This window comes from Helianthus annuus, chromosome 1, assembly GCF_002127325.2.
Source record: "Helianthus annuus cultivar XRQ/B chromosome 1, HanXRQr2.0-SUNRISE, whole genome shotgun sequence".
NCBI lineage: Eukaryota > Viridiplantae > Streptophyta > Magnoliopsida > Asterales > Asteraceae > Helianthus > Helianthus annuus.
This window is the reverse complement of record NC_035433.2, coordinates 78,899,688-78,922,723: the sequence shown is the minus strand read 5'-3', so window position 1 is coordinate 78,922,723 and position 23,036 is coordinate 78,899,688.

Sequence of the window (23,036 nt, the reverse complement as noted above, 5' to 3'; positions counted from 1 at the left end):
AACAACAAGAACACACATACAAGTGTGTGAGAGAGAAGAAGTTTGAAGTATGTTGTTTTAGAGAGAGAACGATGACAAGATGCATGTTTTTAGGGAGAGAAGGTTGATGTTTTAGATAGAGAAACAACAATCTTTATCACAAAGACGCACGCACGAGTGTGTGAGTGAGAAGAAGGTTTGAAGATCTTCTTCGTGTTCATCGGACGGTTATAGATCCGGTAAGTGTTCTTGAAATATCATTTCACACTTGATTTTTTGTTGAAATGGTTGTTAATATGTTTTTGTGTGCTGAAAGTGTTTTATTTTAGTAATGGTTAATGTTCATGTATTTTGAATAAATCGAAAACTTTAGGATGAGATTTTGAACGGGTTTTTTTTGTTGGTTTGGTTGCTTGCTTGTTAGGGCCTTTTGATCTTAACAGTAGCTGTTTTTGTCACACCCTGGCTTTGCAGAAGCGTGGTTAGTTTGGTGTGACTTCTTAATACCATAGCTTAATCATAACAAAGCTATATGAAATAAAAACCATGCAAGATCATCCATAGGATTAAGTTTGAAAAGTAAAGAACCACAATATTGTCTTAACGGAAATTACATCCTAACAACATAAACAGTGTTCAAAAGACACAACACCAACAAGAAATAAACACAGTTTAAGAACTGTGACTCGTCCAGGAAAAAGTCACATCCCTTAAACTCGGATGATCTCGTAACCCATATGCAGCAGAAAACATGACATACCACGCCAGATCTTTAATTCCCTGAAATACATGTAAGTTGGAAAAAAAATCAACAAATAATGTTGAGCGAGTTCATGTGTAAGTGAGTAAGTAAAACCTTCATAAGTATAAAAATCCTGGTATGTAGCAAATAAGGAAAAAGAGATCACCAATGGTTTGCAAGGCCATTGATATGTGTAAAGTGCAAGTAGGAAGACTCAAACCTAGCGGATTTATGCGTTGGGCACAAAGTCACCCCGAGGTCCGTTATGTTGGGCCTGGGGCTGGGCTCGCTACACCCAGATAGATCTACCGCTCCTTCCCTCGGTCCTACCCTGAGGATTAATGGCCTCAGGTTTCCGCCTACCCACTCACATGATCTAAGTAGTAAACCTCCTTACGCTAACCATACCATGTATAAAGTACTCATAAATATAGTAACATGTATTTCACCCCCGCAGTTTAGAAAACTGAAAACAGTTAAGAGAAAAGGGGGACATGAACTCACAGTGGTGCGTCTCTACCAAGTATATCTCCTGATCAAGCAGCTGTGCGACGACCTACACGTACTAACTCTATTAGACGGACGACCGTGCCTTAGCTTCATGGTTTAAGTTTTTTTTGGGAAATAGTTAGACAACTATTTCGTGTTTACATTTTGTAAATACTTGGTAATTATTTTCCTTCCCAAGGATGGGGGATTAAATACATGTGCGTTCATAAATATTTTCTTAAAAGGCGTAAGTTACGTTTTAAAGATCGAGTGGTAATAATAATTACAGGTGTAACTTAAATAATTATTGTGAAGACGTTCGTATTATTTTGGAGCCGTTACAACTGGTAATATTATTTTTACCCTAAAAATAATATTTGTATATTTCACAAAATAATCATAAACATTTATACAAGTGACGCTATGAAAATATATACTAAATATATATATTTATCAAGTTTTATTTTGTGAAAATCCCACCTCCGATATTTTGTAAATAAAGTCGTGGCGAAACTTATATGTGAAAACAAGTCAAAAATACATGTGTAACACTTAGTGATGAAAATTACTTTTAAGTGTTAGGTTTTTAGAAAAATTTCGCCAGAGTTTCCCCTGTAACTGGAGGTGGCCACGCTTTCAAGCGTATCATTTTCTTTTAAAATCCAATCCAACAATTTTCTCATTCAACCAAAACAATTTTCCAAAGCATCAAACTAGTCGAATTATATATAAATCGCATAAATTACATGAACTTGTAGTTTGTCCGGAATATGTAGTAAATCCCATTACTTTTAGTGGATCTTTATATAAATCAATCCGGTTTCGTAAAAGCCTCGTTTTTAAACAATTTCCATCTTTACTACTTCTTGTAATATTTGACAAAACTCGTTCTTTGTCGAATCTTAGTGTTACACAAGTGTTTATACACTTGTGAGTTTAAAAATCATTCTTGTTCATGTAAGATCCGGTTTTAGAAAATATGATTTTTTTTACACTTGGTCCTTTGAAAATACCGCTTGTAGATCCGTAGATCTACTAGTTTTAAACACTATTTCACAAGTAGAATCGTTTTTACACAAGTTCAAGTTTCGTGTGTGGTAGAGTTTCATCACTTAACCCTTGTTACACTTAAACAAACTCTATGTCATGATCCATGATCATGACCAATCCGGGTTAGACGATGATCCGAGCTACCACAACATAGATCGGCACTAAATAGTCACACAAAACAAATCTTACAAGATTTACACAACCCTTGTGCTATTAACCAACATTTCATCATTTTAATAGACTTTTAACACTTCATCTTGTATGTTTACGAGTTTTAACCGTCATGTTTCGTTTTAATCACTCTAAAATAGATCGAGAGGGTGTTTATAGCAACTTACTACTAGCTCGAGGCTAGGGAAGATTCTAGTCGAAGAATGAGTGGATAAAAGTAATGAGAAGAGGTCCTTCACGTTCCGAATGCACCAAGCCTCCTCGTATGTGATCCTTAGCACTTGTAGTCACTTGGAATTGCAAGACCAAAACCGAAAAATGGATGAGTGAAAGAGGGGTGTTCGGCCGTGAGCTTTGGAGAGGGAGAGAGAGTGTTTTGGTTAAGTGTTGGTGGTGAGAATGTTATGGTGAGTTTAGGTTAGATCTTATAGGCAAAATCAAATGATCATTAACCATTGGATCATGTGTTATCTTGATATGAGACAAGGGTGATTAGTTTAATCACCAAAGTACAAAGGGGTGTCCCCCTTGGGGACGGTTCGGTTGGGGGGGCGGGGGGGGGGGGGGGTTACCCGGTTCCATTTCAACTAAACATCAAGTATTAGTTAGTTAAGTGTGGAGGTTAACTCGGTTACTAGTGTGTTATGCGTTTTAGCGGGTGTTAGGGTATTCGGGGACCCTAACTGGCTCAGAAAAAGATAAACTATGTAAATGGCAATATTTTTATGTTCCGGGTAAAGTCCGGTTGTTCGGTTGGATAGTGATCCGTTAAAATGCTTAACAAAGCTTTAAAGTGTCGTTAATACTATTTTTAGTGACACAACTTATTCCCGACACTTTGGAAAGTGTCTAGTAATATTTTTCTCATGTTTTGGCAGTTTATTAGTTAACCAAATGCTGAATTTTTAGTTAAAGTGCTGAATTTTGTACTTAGAGTACGTTTTAGGCACATCCGGTCACTGTAACTTATTCCTAGTGACACAGTTCTACAACCCTTATATCCCTACACCCTCTTCTAGTTAGCAAAATATCTCTGGCTCATACAGGCCTTAGAGGCAGTGTCTGCCTGATGCTGGCTATATCAACGTGTTTGATAGGTTATCCGTTCATTGTGCTACTGTGCTTTTGTGCATCAAGATTGTCACTAGAGTTCAGTATGTAAATAATGGAGTGACAGCAATAGAGTATGATGCACGTATGTACATGTATCAGTATTTCAAGTAGCAGTTCATTCACAATTTCAAGTAAGCACAGTAATTAAGCAGTAATTAATTATTAATTAAGTCGTACGGATACCTGGTTTAGTGAGGGTTGTCACATTCCCCCCCGTTAGAAAAATTTCGTCCCTAAATTTTAAGTTCTGCTTCTAGAAGCAGGGTTCTTGGGAAATAAGTGGGGGTAGTTCTCTTTCATCCGGTCCTCACGCTCCTAGGTGTATTCAGGACCATGTCTGGCATTCCAACGAACCTTGACGAGCTTGACTCTGTTCCGGCGGGTTTTGTTTACTTTCCAATCCGTAACCTCAACAGGTTCTTCAACGAAATGGAGCGTGTCATCAACATGAATCTCGTCGGTGGGAATGAAAACGGTATCTTGAGTTGGACTTTTCTTCAAGTTGGATACATGAAATGTATCGTGAACTCCATTCAGTTCAGCAGGTAAGCCCAGCTTGTAAGCTACTAGCCCAATTCTTTCCAAAATTCTGAACGGACCAATATACCGCGGATTCAACTTTCCACGCTTCCCGAAGCGTGCCACACCCTTCCAGGGTGATACCTTCAACAAAACCATATCACCTACCTCAAACTCTAGAGGTTTCCTTCTTCGATCCGCATAACACTTTTGACGATCACGAGCCGCCTTGATGCGACCTCGGATCTGTGCGATCTTATCTGTGGTTTCCTGGACCATATCAGGACCAACCAACTGTCTATCACCTGCGTCAGACCAACAAAGCAGTGATCTGCACTTGCGTCCATATAAAGCTTCGAGTGGCGCGGCACCAATACTGGTGTGGTAGCTGTTGTTGTATGAAAATTCGACCAGTGGCAAATGCTTATCCCAACTACCGCCCAAATCCATAACACATGCTCTCAGCATATCTTCCAACGTCTGTATCGTCCGCTCGCTATGACCGTCGGTCTGTGGGTGAAATGCAGTGCTCATATTCAATTGCGAGCCAAAAGCTTCTTAGAAGGATTGCCAAATCCTTGATACGAACCTTCCGTCTCTATCAGAGATGATTGAGAGAGGCACTCCATGGCGCGTAACGATTTCTCTCATGTAAATTTCAGCCAACTTGCTCGTGTTATCCTTCTCTCTGATAGGTAAGAAATACGCAGATTTCGTTAATCGGTCCACTATTACCCAAATAGTGTCATGACCTCTTGGCGTTCTTGGCAACTTTGTAATAAAATCCATGGAGATTTGTTCCCATTTCCACTTGGGAATCTCTGGTTGTTGCAGAAGTCCTGAGGGCTTCTGGTATTCAGCTTTAACTTTAGCACATGTTAAACATTTGCTCACATAAACAGCAACATCGCCTTTCATCCTAGGCCACCAGTAGTAATCTTTAAGATCTTGGTACATCTTATCCGCTCCTGGATGGATAGAGTACCGTGATTTGTGAGCTTCATCAAAAATACCCTTCCTCAAACCACCAAACAGAGGAACCCAAATCCTTTTCTCAAAACATAACGTTCCTTCCTCGTTTGGCACCAATTGCTTCTCCATCCCACGGAGATATTCTTCTTCAAGGTTTCTTTCCTTAAGTGCTTCTCTCTGCGCGGCACGAATGCACAAGGAAAGATCGGTTTGGATAATCATCTCCAAAGCCCTAACCCTTATGGGCTTGATCCTTTCTTTTCAACTTAGGGCGTCGGCGACCACATTCGCCTTCCCTGGATGATACTTTATCTCGCAGTCGTAATCATTCAACAACTCAACCCATCGTCTTTGTCTCATATTCAACTCCTTCTGGTTGAATATGTGTTGTAGGCTCTTATGATCGGTAAAAATTGTACATTTCGTACCATATAGGTAGTGTCTCCAGATCTTTAAAGCAAATATTACTGCGCCGAGTTCCAAATCATGTGTGGTATAGTTCTTTTCATGTACCTTCAGTTGACGCGATGCGTAAGCTATAACCTTCTGGCGTTGCATCAACACGCAACCCAATCCTTGACGCGAGGCGTCACAGTATACCACGAAATCGTCAGTACCTTCCGGTAGTGCTAAGATTGGCGCATTGCAAAGCTTATCTTTCAATATCTGGAACGCTTCTTCCTGTTTGATTCCCCAATCAAACTTCTTATCTTTCTGCGTGAGGAGCGTCAATGGTTGAGCGATCTTCAAAAAATCCTCAATGAACCTTCGATAATAACTGGCCAAACCCAAGAATTGCCGAATCTCGGTTGGCGTCTTTGGCGTTTCCCAATTCTTGATCGCTTCGATCTTGGTTGGATCCACATGGATTCCGTCTCCATTCACCACGTGTCCAAGAAATTGGACTTCACGTAGACAAAACTCACACTTAGAGAATTTGGCATACAGCTGTTCCTTCTTCAGCAGCTCCAGAATAGCTCTTAAATGCTGTTCGTGCTCAGCCTTCGTCTTTGAGTAAATCAAAATGTCGTCGATGAACACAATCACGAACTTATCCAAGTACGGCTTGCAAACTCTGTTCATTAGATCCATGAAAACTGCAGGTGCGTTTGTCAACCCAAATGGCATAACTAGGAACTCGTAGTGTCCATAACGAGTTCTGAAGGCTGTCTTCGGGATACTCTCCTCTTGTATCCTTAACTGATGGTATCCAGATCGAAGATCGATCTTAGAGTAAAAGCTTGAACCTTGTAGCTGATCAAACAGATCATCGATCCTTGGCAGAGGGTATCTAATCTTGATCGTCAGCTTATTCAACTCCCGGTAGTCGATACACATTCGAAAACTACCGTCTTTCTTTTTGACAAACAAGACTGGATCTCCCCAAGGCGAGAAGCTTGGTCGGATAAATCCCTTGTCTAACAACTCTTGAAGTTGTGTCGACAATTCCTGCATCTTAGACGGGGCAAGTCTATAGGGTGCCTTAGCCACAGGCGCGGCGCCTGGAACTAAGTCGATGCGGAACTCCACTTGCCTCTGAGGTGGCAATCCAGGCAAGTCCTCTGGGAAGACTTCTGGATATTCCCTCACGACAGGGATGTCTTCGATTTTCGGCTCAGCAGCTTTCTTATCTACAATGTGTGCCAGGAAGGCAGCACATCCCTTTTGCAAGCACTTTCGCGCTTTCAAGCAGCTGATAATCCTAAAAGGCGTATCACGCTTCTCTCCATGAACCACAATGGTCTCACCATCATCGGTTGGGATACGAACGACCTTTTCATGACAAACTATTTCTGCCTTGTTGCCTGATAACCAATCCATTCCTACTACCACATCGAAGCTTCCCAGCTGGAGTGGTAGCAAATCCAATGCAAACTCATGCTCTCCCAATTCGATCACACATCCTCTGACAACTTCATTAGCTTCTACCAACTTTCCATTAGCCAATTCGATTGAGTACGGAATATCTAATTTACTAGCGGCTAACCCAAGCATATTCTTAAACTCTAACGATACGAAGCTATAATCGGCACCAGTATCAAATAAAATGGATGCATAGCATTGGTTTACAGGGAACGTACCAGTAACGACATTGGGATCCTGGCGCGCTTCCCTCGCTTCGATATTGAAGACTCTTCCACGGGCTTGGTTCAATTCTGGGCAGTTTCTCTTGTAGTGCCCAACATCACCACAGTTAAAGCATCCAGGTCTTTGCCCGTTTCCACCACCATTTCCAGCTTGATTATTCCTTTGGTTACGATTCACAGCGCCCGCTTGATTCGCATTGTTACCTCGATTCCCATTACCTCCATTGCTTCCTTGTGGGCGATTTGCATTTCCACCCCGGTTATTGTTTCTGTTTCCAAATCCTCCCTGGCCTCCCTGGCCAACAGTGGCCCAACAAGAATCCTTCAAGTGGCCAGGTTTCCCACACACTTCACATACTTTCAAACCACACCGTCCAGAATGGTGACGCTGGCAGGTGTTACACTTGGGTTGGGTGCCCATATATCCCTTTCCTTTCTTCCCACTACCAGCTGTAACCTGAGCTGGCGCGCTTGACTCTCCTTTCTTGACAACCCCACTGGTGCCTTGTTTGAAGTTCGAGAACTTTCGCTTGTTACCTCCTGATGACTCGACGTGAGTCTCCTTCTTCTTTGGCTCAGTGTCAGAAAACTTGTCTAGGCGGATGGCCTCCTCAGTAAGAGCCACACTCAAATCAATTGCCTCAGTGATTGTCGCAGGCTTGGATGAGGTCACCATACTTATGATTTGAGGAGCTAATACCCAAATGAAGCGTTCAATCCGCTTGAATTCTGGAGTGACCATATAAGGTACCACATGCGACAGGTCATGAAACCTCTGAACATATTCCGCGATCTTCGGACTTTCCATCTTCAAATGCCAGAACTCGGTTTCCAATCTTTGGATTTCCGCGCGAGAGCAATACTTTTTGCGCATAAGTTCTTTCAGTTCGGTCCAGGTTAGTGCGTAGGCAGCAGCTTCTCCAAGGGTCTGCACTTGCAAATTCCACCAGGACAGGGCTCCATCCAAAAATAGCCCAGAAATGTAGGTGACTTGCTGGTCTGGTGCACATTTGCTCATGCGGAGAACAGATTCCGTCTTCTCGGCCCAACGAACAAAGGCGACAGCACCTCCGGTGCCGTCAAAGTTGACTGGCTTGCAGTCTAGAAACTGCTTGTAGGTGCACCCTGCACATACGTTACAACATATGAATGGCATTAGCATCTTTGCTATAGATATCCAATTAGGTCATGGTATGTCTTAATGACTTAGTATTACCATGGGGTGGATTATTGTTGCCAGTATTGCCAGAATTACTTCCACTAGTCCCTCCTTGAGAGGCGGCGTATTGCGCGATGGCAGCAGCGATGACTTGCTGGAGTTCTGCCTCATTGGTAGGCATCGACGTTTGACGTCTCGGCATCTTCTAAAAGATGTGTTCACGTTGGTCAGGCCATAATAGAGCGTACGTATATAACGATAGTAATAGTACATAACATCTCATGTTACAATCATATCAATCACACAACATCCCATGTCATAAATATCAATCACACAACATCCCATGTCATAAATCATAAATAATCAATCAAAACAATCACATATGATGAGAATACTGCGATTGCATTGCTATAATCGAGACCACATGGTAAAGTGTACCAGTACATAATAGTGTCATACATCATCATCGACTAAGGGCTGCATCACCCCAGTCCAAAAGAATATCAAATCAGTGTCAATACATCCATATACATGTCAACAAAAGTCAGAATCAGAATGTAGTCTCCAAAAGTGCTGTGCGGTCAAAGCAATCGCCGTCTTCTCACCAACGTCTACCCGTACGGCACTGAAGAGCTCTACACTGATGGCGGTGGAGGAGGGGGAAAATGGGTGTAGAACAAACGACGCAAATGGAGCCAGTCCTCCTCCATGGCTCTCTGGGTACGCAACCAAGAAGCAACCTGCTGCTCTAGTGCCAAAAGGCGTGCAGCATAGTCAGGTAACAACGGTCGAGGGTGCTGCGACGAAGCAGGGTGGGTCTGACCCTGACACTGACACGGCGGTGGCTGAGCTCTCTCAAGCTCCAGAATGCGCTGTGTGTGTGCCTCGTGCTGGATAACAAATGACATCAAAACGTCCTCAATGGAATACCCCATATGGAAAGGATGGTAGGGGTCGGTCGGTGGCATAACAGGCGGTGACGTCCAGAGAAATGGCTCACTGGCTGGATCGAAAGGTGGCACGGAGAATGGTGGAACAAGGGGAATAGCAGTAGAAGACGGCGGTATAACTGGGATAGATACCGGTACATGTCCAAAGGGATGAGCCGAAGAACCCTCTCCAGGTCGAGCTGGAGGTGTAAACTGAGGGAACGAAAAAGAGGTATCAATGTGACGTGCATCGGTGGCATGTGGGGGAACAGGTGGGAGCTCATCATCAGCGTCAATCCACCCATTCTGGGTATGCGCATACCTGGGATCAATGTGGGTCACGAATAGTGCATGCTCGGGCTCCAGGGGAACAGGATCAGGTATGGGAGCAACAATAGGGTCAACAGGTGCATCAACGATGAAAGGGGCATCAACATGGTCAGCAGCAACAACATGGTCACCCTCCAGTAGTGGAGCATCAACCGGGTGATCATCAATGGGTGGGTCAGCAATCACAGGATCAATAACAGGTGCGCCAGCATGAACAGGGTCATGCTCAAACACTGGGTCTAAAGCGGCCACCGGCTCGGGGGCCATGGCAGGCTCGGGGTCATCAAATGCCATCTCAAAATCAAACTCAGGGTCAATAGGGTCAACTGGGCCAACTGGGTCAACTGTGGGCTGATCCAGTGGTATAAACTCTATCTCCTGATCTGGGTCGAATCCAGGGGGAAAGACAGAATCGAAATCCTCCTCAACATCGTGATCGAAAGCAAAAGCTCGGGGCAGGGGCAACAGAGGATGCCCTATCAGGATCTGAACCGTGAGAGAAGTGCTGCGCACTCTGAGTGTGTGATAGTGCGGAAGCCACAGACTCGAAAGAGTCTGGGACCGGTGAGTGTGCAGGTGACTCCTCAGCTGGAGCGTCTGCGAGTAACAAAAGATCACCAGCAGCTAGAAGGGCCTCGCCCTGAACATCATCCTCTAGGGGCTCATCATCAAACAGATCGACGTCGCCATCAGCGTCCCGTAAGCGGGATAAACGGCCAAAGGTATGGGAGCAGGGATCTCCACTAGCGGTAGGTCCCCAGCAACAGGGCCATCAGCGAGCTCAAGAGCATCATCAGGTAATGCAAAGGGCTGGAAGTCATCCTCGTCTGTGCTGGTAACGTCTGATGTGTGGACCTCGTGCTCTGAAGACTCTAAGTCGTCTGATACTATGGGTCTAGGGCCCGTGGTGTCCGAATCACCAGTGCCGGACGAGTCCATGGTGTCTGTAACACAAACACAGATATGCACAAATAATCAGTCATACAATCAGGTAAACACATTAGTCACCAATTAAGCAATCAAATAATTCTCCTAGTCCCACTAGCTTCCCAGCCTCCCAGACTTCTCTTCCTAGTCCCACTAGCCAAATTTTTCCCAGCCTCCCAGACTGCTCTTCCTAGTCCCACTAGCCAATTCTCCCAGCCCCTCAGACTGCTCTTCCTAGTCCCACTAGCCAAAATTTTCCCAGCCTCTCAGACTGACTCCCTAGTCCCACTAGACAACTACCTCGGTCTCTTAGACCGAGCCTCGGCCTCCCAGACTGAGCCTCAGCCTCCCAGACCGAGCCTTAGCCTCCCAAACTGAGCCTATAAATAATAAAGAAAATGTGCTCAACATTTGTTTATAAAAACGTTTTGGATCTGGACTTAAGTGGTATGCAGTAAAAATGTTTTCGTGAGAGCCCTAGTGATCATAGTCTAGACTCGAGAAGGAATCCTAGTTCGCTATGATCAGAGCTCTAATAGCTGTCACACCCTGGCTTTGCGGAAGCGTGGTTAGTTTGCTGTGACTTCTTAATACCATAGCTTAATCATAACAAAGCTATATGAAATAAAAACCATGCAAGATCATCCATAGGATTAAGTTTGAAAAGTAAAGAACCACAACGTTGTCTTAACGGAAATTACATCCTAACAACATAAACAGTGTTCAAAAGACACAACACCAACAAGAAATAAACACAGTTTAAGAACTGTGACTCGTCCAGGAAAAAGTCACATCCCTTAAACTCGGATGATCTCGTAACCCATATGCAGCGGAAAACATGACATACCGCGCCAGATCTTTAATTCCCTGAAATACATGTAAGTTGGAAAAAAAATCAACAAATAATGTTGAGCGAGTTCATGTGTAAGTGAGTAAGTAAAACCTTCGTAAGTATAAAAATCCTGGTATGTAGCAAATAAGGAAAAAGAGATCACCAATGGTTTGCAAGGCCATTGATATGTGTGAAGTGCAAGTAGGAAGACTCAAACCTAGTGGATTTATGCGTTGGGCACAAAGTCACCCCGAGGTCTGTTATGGGCCTGGGGCTGGGCTCGCTACACCCAGATAGATCTACCGCTCCTGTCCCTCGGTCCTATCCTGAGGATTAATGGCCTCAGGTTTCCGCCTACCCACTCACATGATCTAAGTAGTAAACCTCCTTACGCTAACCATACCATGTATAAAGTACTCATAAATATAGTAACATGTATTTCACCCCCGCAGTTTAGAAAACTGAAAACAGTTAAGAGAAAAGGGGGACATGAACTCACAGTGGTGCGCCTCTACCAAGTATATCTCCTGATCAAGCAGCTGTGCGACGACCTACACGTACTAACTCTATTAGACGGATGGCCGTGCCTTAGCTTCATGGTTTAAGTTTTTTTGGGGAAATAGTTAGACAACTGTTTCGTGTTTACATTTTGTAAATACTTGGTAATTATTTTCCTTCCCAAGGATGGGGGATTAAATACATGTGCGTTCATAAATATTTTCTTAAAAGGCGTAAGTTACGTTTTAAAGATCGAGTGGTAATAATAATTACCGGTGTAACTTAAATAATTATTGCGAAGGCGTTCGTATTATTTTGGAGCCGTTACAACTGGTAATATTATTTTTACCCTAAAAATAATATTTGTATATTTCACAAAATAATCATAAACATTTATACAAGTGACGCTATGAAAATATATACTAAATATATATATTTATCAAGTTTTATTTTGTGAAAATCCCACCTCCGATATTTTGTAAATAAAGTCGTGGGGAAACTTATATGTGAAAACAAGTCAAAAATACATGTGTAACACTTAGTGATGAAAATTACTTTTAAGTGTTAGGTTTTTAGAAAAATTTCACCAGAGTTTCCCCTGTAACTGTAACTGGAGGTGGCCACGCTTTCAAGCGTATCATTTTCTTTTAAAATCCAATCCAACAATTTTCTCATTCAACCAAAACAATTTTCCAAAGCATCAAACTAGTCAAATTATATATAAATCGCATAAATTACATGAACTTGTAGTTTGTCCGGAATATATAGTAAATCCCCTTACTTTTAGTGGATCTTTATATAAATCAATCCGGTTTCGTAAAAGCCTCGTTTTTAAAGAATTTCCATCTTTACAACTTCTTGTAATATTTGACAAAACTCGTTCTTTGTCGAATCTTAGTGTTACACAAGTGTTTATACACTTGTGAGTTTAAAAATCATTCTTGTTCATGTAAGATCCGGTTTTAGAAAATATGATTTTTTGACACTTGGTCCTTTGAAAATACCGCTTGTAGATCCGTAGATCTACTAGTTTTAAACACTATTTCACAAGTAGAATCATTTTTACACAAGTTCAAGTTTCGTGTGTGGTAGAGTTTCATCACTTAACCCTTGTTACACTTAAACAAACTCTATGTCATGATCCATGATCATGACCAATCCGGGCTAGACGATGATCCGAGCTACCACAACATAGATCGGCACTAAATAGTCACACAAAACAAATCTTACAAGATTTACACAACCCTTGTGCTATTAACCAACATATTCATCATTTTAATAGACTTTTAACACTTCATCTTGTATGTTTATGAGTTTTAACCGTCATGTTTCGTTTTAACCACTCTAAAATAGATCGAGAGGGTGTTTATAGCAACTTACTACTAGCTCGAGGCTAGGGAAGATTCTAGTCGAAGAATGAGTGGATAAAAGCAATGAGAAGAGGTCCTTCATGTTCCGAATGCACCAAGCCTCCTCGTATGTGATCCTTAGCACTTGTAGTCACTTGGAATTGCAAGACCAAAACCGAAAAATGGATGAGTGAAAGAGGGGTGTTCTGCCATAAGCTTTGGAGAGGGAGAGAGAGTGTTTTGGTTAAGTGTTGGTGGTGAGAATGTTATGGTGAGTTTAGGTTAGATCTTATAGGCAAAATCAAATGATCATTAACCATTGGACCATGTGTTATCTTAATATGAGACAAGGGTGATTAGTTTAATCACCAAAGTACAAAGGGGTGTCCCCCTTGGGGACGGTTCGGTTGGGGGGGGGGGGGTTACCCGGTTCCATTTCAACTAAACATTAAGTATTAGTTAGTTAAGTGTGGAGGTTAACTCGGTTACTAGTGTGTTATGCGTTTTAGCGGGTGTTAGGGTATTCGGGGACCCTAACTGGCTCAGAAAAAGATAAACTATGTAAATGGCAATATTTTTATGTTCCGGGTAAAGTCCGGTTGTTCGGTTGGATAGTGATCCGTTAAAATGCTTAACAAAGCTTTAAAGTGTCGTTAATACTATTTTTAGTGACACAACTTATTCCCGACACTTTGGAAAGTGTCTAGTAATATTTTTCTCATGTTTTGGCACTTTATTAGTTAATCAAATGCTGAATTTTTAGTTAAAGTGATGAAGTTTGTACTTAGAGTACGTTTTAGGCACATCCGGTCACTGTAACTTATTCCTAGTGACACAGTTCTACAACCCTTATATCCCTACACTCTCTTCTAGTGTAGCAAAATATCTCTGGCTCATACAGGCCTTAGAGGCAGTGTCTGCCTGATGCTGGCTATATCAGCATGTTTGATAGGTTATCCGTTCATTGTGCTACTGTGTTTTTGTGCATCAAGATTGTCACTAGAGTTCAGTATGTAAATAATGGAGTGACAGCAATAGAGTATGATGCAAGTATGTACATGTATCAGTATTTCAAGTAGCAGTTCATTCACAATTTCAAGTAAGCACAGTAATTAAGCAGTAATTAATTATTAATTAAGTCGTACGGATACCTGGTTTAGTGAGGGTTGTCACAGTTTTTTTGTTGGTTCGGGTTACTTGTTTGGGTTTTTGATCTGAACAGTAAGTGTTTTTTTGTTGGGTTGCTTGATTCATAGACTCAGACCCATAACATGTGTTAAGCCCCCTGTTAGAATGTTATATAACGTGTGTTGATTTACAGAAACAAACCCATAAAGATATTCAATTGACAAGCTGGATGGATGTAAGCGAAGTTAATGCGTGTTCTAGTAATGGTTAATGTTCATGTATTTTAAATAAATCCAAAACTTTAGGATGAGATTTTGAACGGGTTTTTTTTGTTGGTTTGGTTGATCTTAAATAAATCCAAAATTGTTTTTTTGTTGGGTTGCTTGATTTACAGAGACAGATCCATAACATGTGAAGCACCTATTAGAATGATATATAACGTGTGTTGATTTACAGAAACAAATCCATAAACGATATTCAATTGACAAGCTGGATGGATGTAGGCGACGTTAATGCGGGGACATTGAATAAGTCACATCCTTTGGGAAAGAAGTCTTCGTTCATTTATAACATGTGTTGGTGGTTCATGCTGTAACAGAACACCATGATGTAACCTGACATGTGTTCATGTATAACATGTGTTAAGCCCCTGTTAGAATGATATATAACGTGTGTTAACCTTCTGTTAATTATAAAAAACAAGTAATATCTATTTTATTTTTGTTGATGTTTAAAATATCCGATAATGTGGATACTGAGTGTAAAACTTGTACAAGTAATAAATGTACAAGTTAGTATGTAACGTGTAATATGAAACGAGCCATTTATGGTAACACATGTACCGGTAATTTTGGAATATATAATATGAAACGGGTTATTTGTTTTGCACATTTTGGAATGTATAACATGTGTTAAGCCACTGTTATAATCTTTTTGTAACCTGACATGTATTCATGTATAAGCTAGTGGTTTACAAAACACCATGATGTGTATATACTGATGTAACATGTGTTACAATTTGTCTGTTCGGAACATGTAATTGCTTAACATGCGACAAGGGTGAAAACAGTCGACGGAGGCGATGAGTTTAATGGTGAGCTTAGTTAATATCATAATCTTGTTGTAACCCCACTTGTATATATATGATAACATGTAAGCATCCATTATAACCCGACTTGTATTCATGTATATGAAAGTGGTTTGCAAAACACCATGATGTGCATGTACTGATCGTAAAACGTGTACAAGTTAATAATTTAATATGGAACATACAAGTTAATATTGTAACACCGTATACCTGGGATAACATGTGTTAAGCCTCTGTTATAATCTTGGTTTAACCCAACATGGTGTCATGTATAAGCTAGTGGTTTCCAAAACACCATGATTTGTATATACATACTGTAACATGTGTTACACGCCTGACATGTATAACGTGTGTTAAGCCTCTATTATAACGTGTGTTAAGACTTCCAGAATGGATGCATAAACTCCAATAGTAACTTAATAACAACATAGTATACTGTTGGTACATCAGCAAGTTAGTCTGTTACACTGATCTTGAACCTAAATTGCTTAAGTGTGATAGCAGCTTCATTATATGATGTACCAGTAGGCAAAAAGCATGAAATAATCAACTTACCAATGTGATATAAACTTAAATGAACTGAATATGAGTGGGGAACACATTAGTGGTGTATGGTTTAATGACCTTAATTCTTGCGTTGATAGATTGCCAAAATCTGAAGTTTTGGGTCTTTATACTGTTATTTTATCTGGGATATCTTGAATGTCTGTCTGTTAAGAACTAAAATTGTACATGACCCCAGGAAAGAAAGTCACTTGGAATTAGCTCATTTCTATTTGAATGTTTGTATGTGTCCCGATACACACAATTTTGATCTGATTCTGAAATCTTCTCTGAAAAAAGTCGTGTACATCCTCTGCTGCATCCAGATATATGCTGACCTGGAGGTGCTAGGCAACGACAGCTTCTGCTGCATCCAGATACATGCTGACCTAGCTGTACGTTGTTGCGCTATAGATCTATTACACCCGAAAGAGGCCCTCAAGTGCCCAAAAGAAACCCAAGAAACCTATATCAAATTGAGAAAAACTCATTTGATCTGTATATTATACCATCTCTCCTAAAGATGTATTCTGTTCTCTTCTCAACCTATTCCCAGTTAAGATTTCAGAACTCTGGATTGGACTTGTGAAATATGTGGTAGGGAAGATACTTGCATGATAGAGGGTGCTGTTTATATTTCCAGGATTTGATTATTATTTATTTGGGTGTTCATAGTTAAGCGATCAAAACATGATAAAACAGGTTATAAGCAGACCTAGACACACTCCAGATATCTTAAAGGATGACATCAGTATACTCACCTACTACGATGAATCTTTGTGCATAACTTGATCGCGGGGGGTATATCCTGAAGTGGGACACACTAGTATATCAGTAATTAAAATTACCTTAACATATCATATGGTAATGGTACTTGAAATGTTCATGCATTTTGTTTAAGTGGACAAACATACTGGTAATCGTCTTGAACTGTTTTTCACTAAAACATTACATAAAGGATTATATAATTGTGTGAAACAGTTTGATGGTGCTGATATGATCTTCTTACCAGTGATTCTCACAAAAATAGAGTGTTTATTGTTTTCGTTATTTACTTGCTTTCAGAAAAATACAAAAATACAAAAATAGTGTCTTTTTCTGTTTAAAATTCTTAACGTACGGAAAACTGTTATTCTTGAAGGAATTGTTACCGATAGGGGGAGACAGTGTTAGAAAGTGAGTTCAAAATTTTCAATCAGGCAGGTTCTTCTGTGTTGGACAAAAAGTTTTGTGTGTTGGTGATAAGTTGAAAAAGCTTAATCTGTTATAGAGTTTAACTATCTCTTGAAAAATAATAATTTATTTAACTTTGTTGAAAAATTCTTATGGTTTCTTGAGATGTTTGTTTTATAGTATACAGATTGAAGCAGTTTATTGCTGAGAAGTTGCTGTGAAGCGTGAAGATGAGAGTTTGATTGGATGCATGGTAGAACCTCCTTTCTATATTGCAGACAAGATTGAAGAGTTTGAAAATTGCTGTGCAAATGCTAAACTGGAGTTTACTCAAGTGCTAACGTGGTGAAGATTTGGTGATTGGATGCATCAGCTTAGGGGGAGTCTGTTGCTGACAGAAGCTATTGAAGCTGAAGCTATCCAAAGGCCAAAGACAGTGCAAGACTACGTGAAGATTGCAAGAAGATTGAAGACAAAAGACTGAAGACAAAGTTTTTATGAAGCTATTGTCAAGGGGGAGTTTGTTGGTGCCTATTTGTGACAACAACTTAGATTTGGTCTTTGGATATCTTGTAATTAGTTAAACGATAAACAGTTAGCGGGTTTAGCTTTGTATTAGTGAGATTATAGAGTTTGGGCTAAACTAAACCCAGTTTGGGTCTAGGGAACGAATTGGGCTTGCCCAAGTAGTAAACCCTAGTCCAACTTGTAAACCTTGTGTTATATAAACAAGGTTAGGCTTTAGGGTTTAGGTTAATCAGTTAATCAGCCAAAAACAGTTGTGAGAGAGAATTCGTGAGAGCATTACTAGCTTGGACGAATTTGGTGTTGGTTAGGGTTTAGATTGATTGTAATTCTTGTGAGATTGATAATCAATAGAAACCCAGTTTGATTGGAATTGTTGTTTCTGTTTCCTACACGTTTTCTGCTTATTCTGATCAAGAGGATTCCGCACTCTTGATCGGATTGACAATTCTGTGAAGATCCATACACATCAAGGGGACCTACATATACCTGATATAACGTGTGTTAAGCCTCTTTTATAACGTGTGTTAAGACTTCCAGAATGTGTTAAGTCCATACCGTTTTAACATCATATACTAGACAAAACAATAAGAGTCTCACATTACATATTACTAGTAAACGAAAATACATAGCACTAAGAAAAATGGTGGGCCGTTTACTATACCCATAACGGTATAACTGATATAACGTGTGTCAAGGCTCTATTATAACGTGTGTTAAGACTTTCAGCAAGTTACACATAACATGTGTTAGAGATTAATGTACTGGTAAACTTGTAAAAAGCTACATTGCCTACAAGCAAGTTACACAAAAATGGATGCATAGAGCCCAAAAGCAACACAAATATGCTGAGGTCGACTTCATGGCAGAAGTTCGGAAGGCCAAAACATTTTTAACAACACGTCCTAGACAAAATAATAAGAGTCTCACATTACATATTACTAGTAAACGAAAACACAGATCACTAACAAGGGGTGGAGCTTCCATTGGCGGTCTGTCTTGGCTGTTTATCTGCTACCTTTGCTGACTCATCTCTTTCCTGAAATTTTTAAAGTCAACTGGAGTACCGTTGACATTGTGATGACCCCGTTTTAAGAGCACATGACATCTATACGCAATGTCGGGTCCTATACGGGCTGTGCTCGGGTTGTGAACGAATTGCTTGGTAGTGAATGAAACCTTCCTTGATATTTTGGTAAGATCATGGTTGTAATTCTCGACAAGGTCATGATTATGAGTATCATCGAAACTCAGCATAGTGAATGTGTGATTAAAGATTGAGACAAGAATGTTCGCCTTACAAGCACAGTTTCTCTTTTGCTTTGGTTTCCCATATTTTAAGCAGCGAAGATACTTGTGAGTGGGAACTCCACTAAAGGCTTTGGTTTCACCTCTTTTTATTTGAAAACCACCTTCGTATGCATATAGCTCGTACATGGATATAACATCCTCAAATGTTGGATAAGATTTCCCACACACGGGTAAGAAATTCTGAGCAACGATAGGAATCCATGACCGGGTCCCCTGATTCGTGTTAGAAACGGACGATGGTGGCATTGTTTCTGCATAAAAAAATACACATGGGAAGAAAGACATGAACATCAATAACAGTATTTATAAATGCAGGTATGCGTATGAAAATACGTATGAATGCACATGGGAAGAAAGACATGAACATTGAACATTTATAGTGGAACTCTTACAAAAAGTGTTAGGAAATGTTGGTGCAGTTGTCTGTCGACTACATCTTAGTTCGAGTCTTAGGACAGGGTTGATCGTATTGTATATGTGTTTAGAGTATTAGGACCGCTTATAGGGTAAATGAGTCGGACCGCTTTTGTGACATTTAAGTGGACCGCCCATATGTCAACTGGTAGGTTCGCTCATATGGACATGTCCATATGAGTGGTTCCTGACTCCTATATATAGGTGTCATATGGGTGGTTCCAGCAAATAGACAGTGAAGTTAAGTGTGTGTTTTCTAAGGTGTAAAGACGAAGCCCTGTCCAATTGTCTCCATGTGCTTGTAAACTGTTATAGAATCAATAAAGGAGACGTTAAAGTGTGAAATCAAGCTTTACGAAGACTAATTCAATGAATTCCGCCTCTGGATTAGTCTAAGACCTCTTCTGATCGACTCATCGGGTCAGCAAACGATCCTACATGTGGTATCAGAGCTCAGGAGGAAGAGTTCTTGCTGTTTAGCTCGATTTTCGCTCGAAATTCTCACTTCTACACCTTTTTTTTCTGATTCGGAAAGATTTCACGGTCGGAATTTGATCAAAATCTCAGGGATTGTGCGAAATAGTACCGTGACAAACCCTGGAAAGTTTCAGATCAAAATTCAAAGTTTTTAGGGGTCAAAATGATGTTTGAAAGTGGACCGCGTTTCTGAACATTGTTGGAACCGCTCGAAATTTTGGTCTGGAACCGCTCGAAATTTTGGTCTGGAACCGCTCGAAATTACGTTTGGAACCGCTCATCCGGACAGAACTTGAACCGCCCATTCGGTCGAGTTGTTCTTGGACCGCCCATTTGGACATCTTTGGACCGCTAATCTGTACATTTGAGAACCGCTCATTCGGTCGAGTTGTTCTTGGACCGCACATTCAGACATAGTTGAACCGTTTTTCTGTACGTTTGAGAACCGCTCATTCGGACGATCAGGAACCGCTCATTCGGTCGTTTGTGAACCGCTCATACGAACACCTATCTGGATCGCTTATTTGAACCATCCTGGTCCGCTCGAACGGAAGTTGTTTGGAACCGCTCATACGAACGGTTGTGGACCGCTTATTCGAACATTCATCTGGACCACTTATCTGTCATCCGACAAATTCTTTGAATCGCGTATTCGAACATCGGTTGGATCGCTTATTTGGCAGTTTGAAAAACCGAGTTAAGAAATCATGGGTTTCAATGTGTTTAATATGACTCAAGAAAAAATGGATAAAATAAGGGAATTAGAGACAGATTTTGATTCGTTTTCAAGGTTTCCAGGAGAAAATACAAAGAGTATCATTAAGAGATATATCCATCTTGTTAGTTCAATGTCTGATTTAGATATTACAAAAGAACCAGAAGAGTGGGTTGAAAAATTTATCAGTGCTTTGCCGAAAGAAGAATGGGAAGATTATGTCTTGAACTTGAGAAGTTCTAGAGAATTTTCTCAACTGACAATTTCTCCACTCATTGGTAAGATTGAAGAACAGATGGTGATCAAAGATGAGAAAAAGAAAAAGGAAGTTTTAAAAGTCAAAGAATCTGTGAAGAATGAATCGTCAAGGTCTGCATCAGTATGCTCAAATTGTCACAACTTCAAGACAGTCAATGACAAACTTGTGAAGAATGCAGAAAGTTTAGCATTGGAGATAAAGAAGTTGAACAATAAAGAGAAAGCTGATGAAAAACAGATTCTAGACTTACAGGGTATTTGTGAGAAGTTGAAAGTCGAAAATGGCAAACTGTTGGGTAGTGTGAACAGTTTGACATTAGAGAACAAAGGTTTGAAAGAAAATGAAAAAGTCTTTGAAAGCAAACAGAAATCATCAGAAAATGAAGATTTCTGGATAAAATTGGAGAACAAAAATCTTAAAGCTAATGAAGTGAAACTTCAAGAACAGATAAATGTTTTGGAAAATGAAAAATCTGTTCTTGAAAATTTGAAAAATGAAAATAAAAATTCAATCAAGTTTCATCTTGAAAGAATATCTAAGCTTGAAGACGAAGCTAAGAGTTCAAGGATCAAGATTGATGAACTTGAAAAGAAATTGATCAGTTTTGCGACTAAATCTGACAAGTTGAATATTCCTTGTCCAAAACCGATCAATTCAGTTCCAATAAGTGACGATGTCACAAACTTTGACTCTGTCAAAGTTGAAGATTGTGATGAGACACCTGATGATGAAAATATTAAAAAAGAAAAACAAAAATTGTTTTTAAATTTGAAAGAAAAATCTCAGAAAACTGTTTTGCAATCGACCGAAAAAGGTGAATGTTCTAAGCAAAAGCCTTTGAAGAAGAAAGCAGAACAGAAACAAAAAGATAATAAAAGTTCATCGGATCGATCATCCAATCAAAAACAAAATTTACAAAAAATAAAAAATGAAAACTCAAAAAATGTTGGTAATAAGTGGTGCAGGTCAGACCACAGTGCTAAAGCGTCAAATCCAGCAAAGTTGAGGAAGGAATATCACCAGGCCAAACAGTGTTACGACTTGAGTGTTTGGTACAACGGTGATAACTGGTACGATAACAGAATGTGTTACAGCTGCGGCTATCATGGACACATTGCTGTTAATTGCCAGTACTGGAGATATGAGACCAGGAGGTGCTATAACTGCAATATCAAAGGTCACATTGCCCGAGATTGCCCGAGGAGATCAATGGGAAGATCAAGGGTTATGTCTCAGAAAGTGGCAAGAATTCCAGTCAAGGTCAAGCCCGAAGAACTAAAAGTTCGAGAACCAAAAGTTCAACAACCGAAAGTTCTAGAGACAAAAGTTAAACTTTCTCAGGGGCAGAAAGACCGACTGAGGAAGAAGAGGAAGAAAGCGAGAGAATATCTCGAGAAGATTTTGTCCTCAGGTTCACGGGATAAACAGAATAAAAGTTCTGATGAATCGACTCCTTCAGTTGCAAAAACAAGCAAGACGAATTCATCAGATACAAATCTGAGGACAGAACAGGAAGAGAAAAAGAAGAAAAAGGTCGGCGATGAATCTGACAGATCAAAGTCGGACAAGCCACCTTCAGGCAATGATTCTGGTATGGTAAAACCAGAGGAGCCATTGGTTGAGGTAAAAGTTGAGAATTCTAGTTTAGCAATGGATGATGCAAATTTTCCATCATTGTTGAACAAGAATTCGAAATCACCCAAGGACCGTCAGGCTTGGGTGAATCTGTTTAAATGAAAAACCTGACTTGCCGGAGATCCCAAGATGGTATCGTGGATCATGAATCGGCACATTTCTTGAGAAATTTCACTTTGGTGATTTTTCGTCTCAAATGTGGTAAATCAGGGACATTAAGTTGTACTTGATTTTCTACAAATGGTTTATGTTAAAACTGAAAATGTTAAATCTTTAAAAGGTTTGAAGAAAACAAGATGAAGAGATAACCCCGAATCTACAAATGGTTTGAACACAAACTAATTTTTCCGGAAAAACCATTTTGATTGAAACAAACTTAAGTGTTTTGAAATCATTATGGGAAAATAGTTTGTTGTGAGGGGGAGTTCTGATTGTTTTTGCACGAGAATGGTGAATTGAGGTGATTCACATAATGTTGTCATATTTCTTGTATAGTTTGTTTTCAATTTTTCCTCAGAAAATCAAAATTGAAACATATTTTGATTTTAGGGGGAGTAAGAAAATTTTGAAAAATTTAAAAAAATTGAAAAATGAAAATGAGTTTTGTTGCAAAAAGAGGAGAT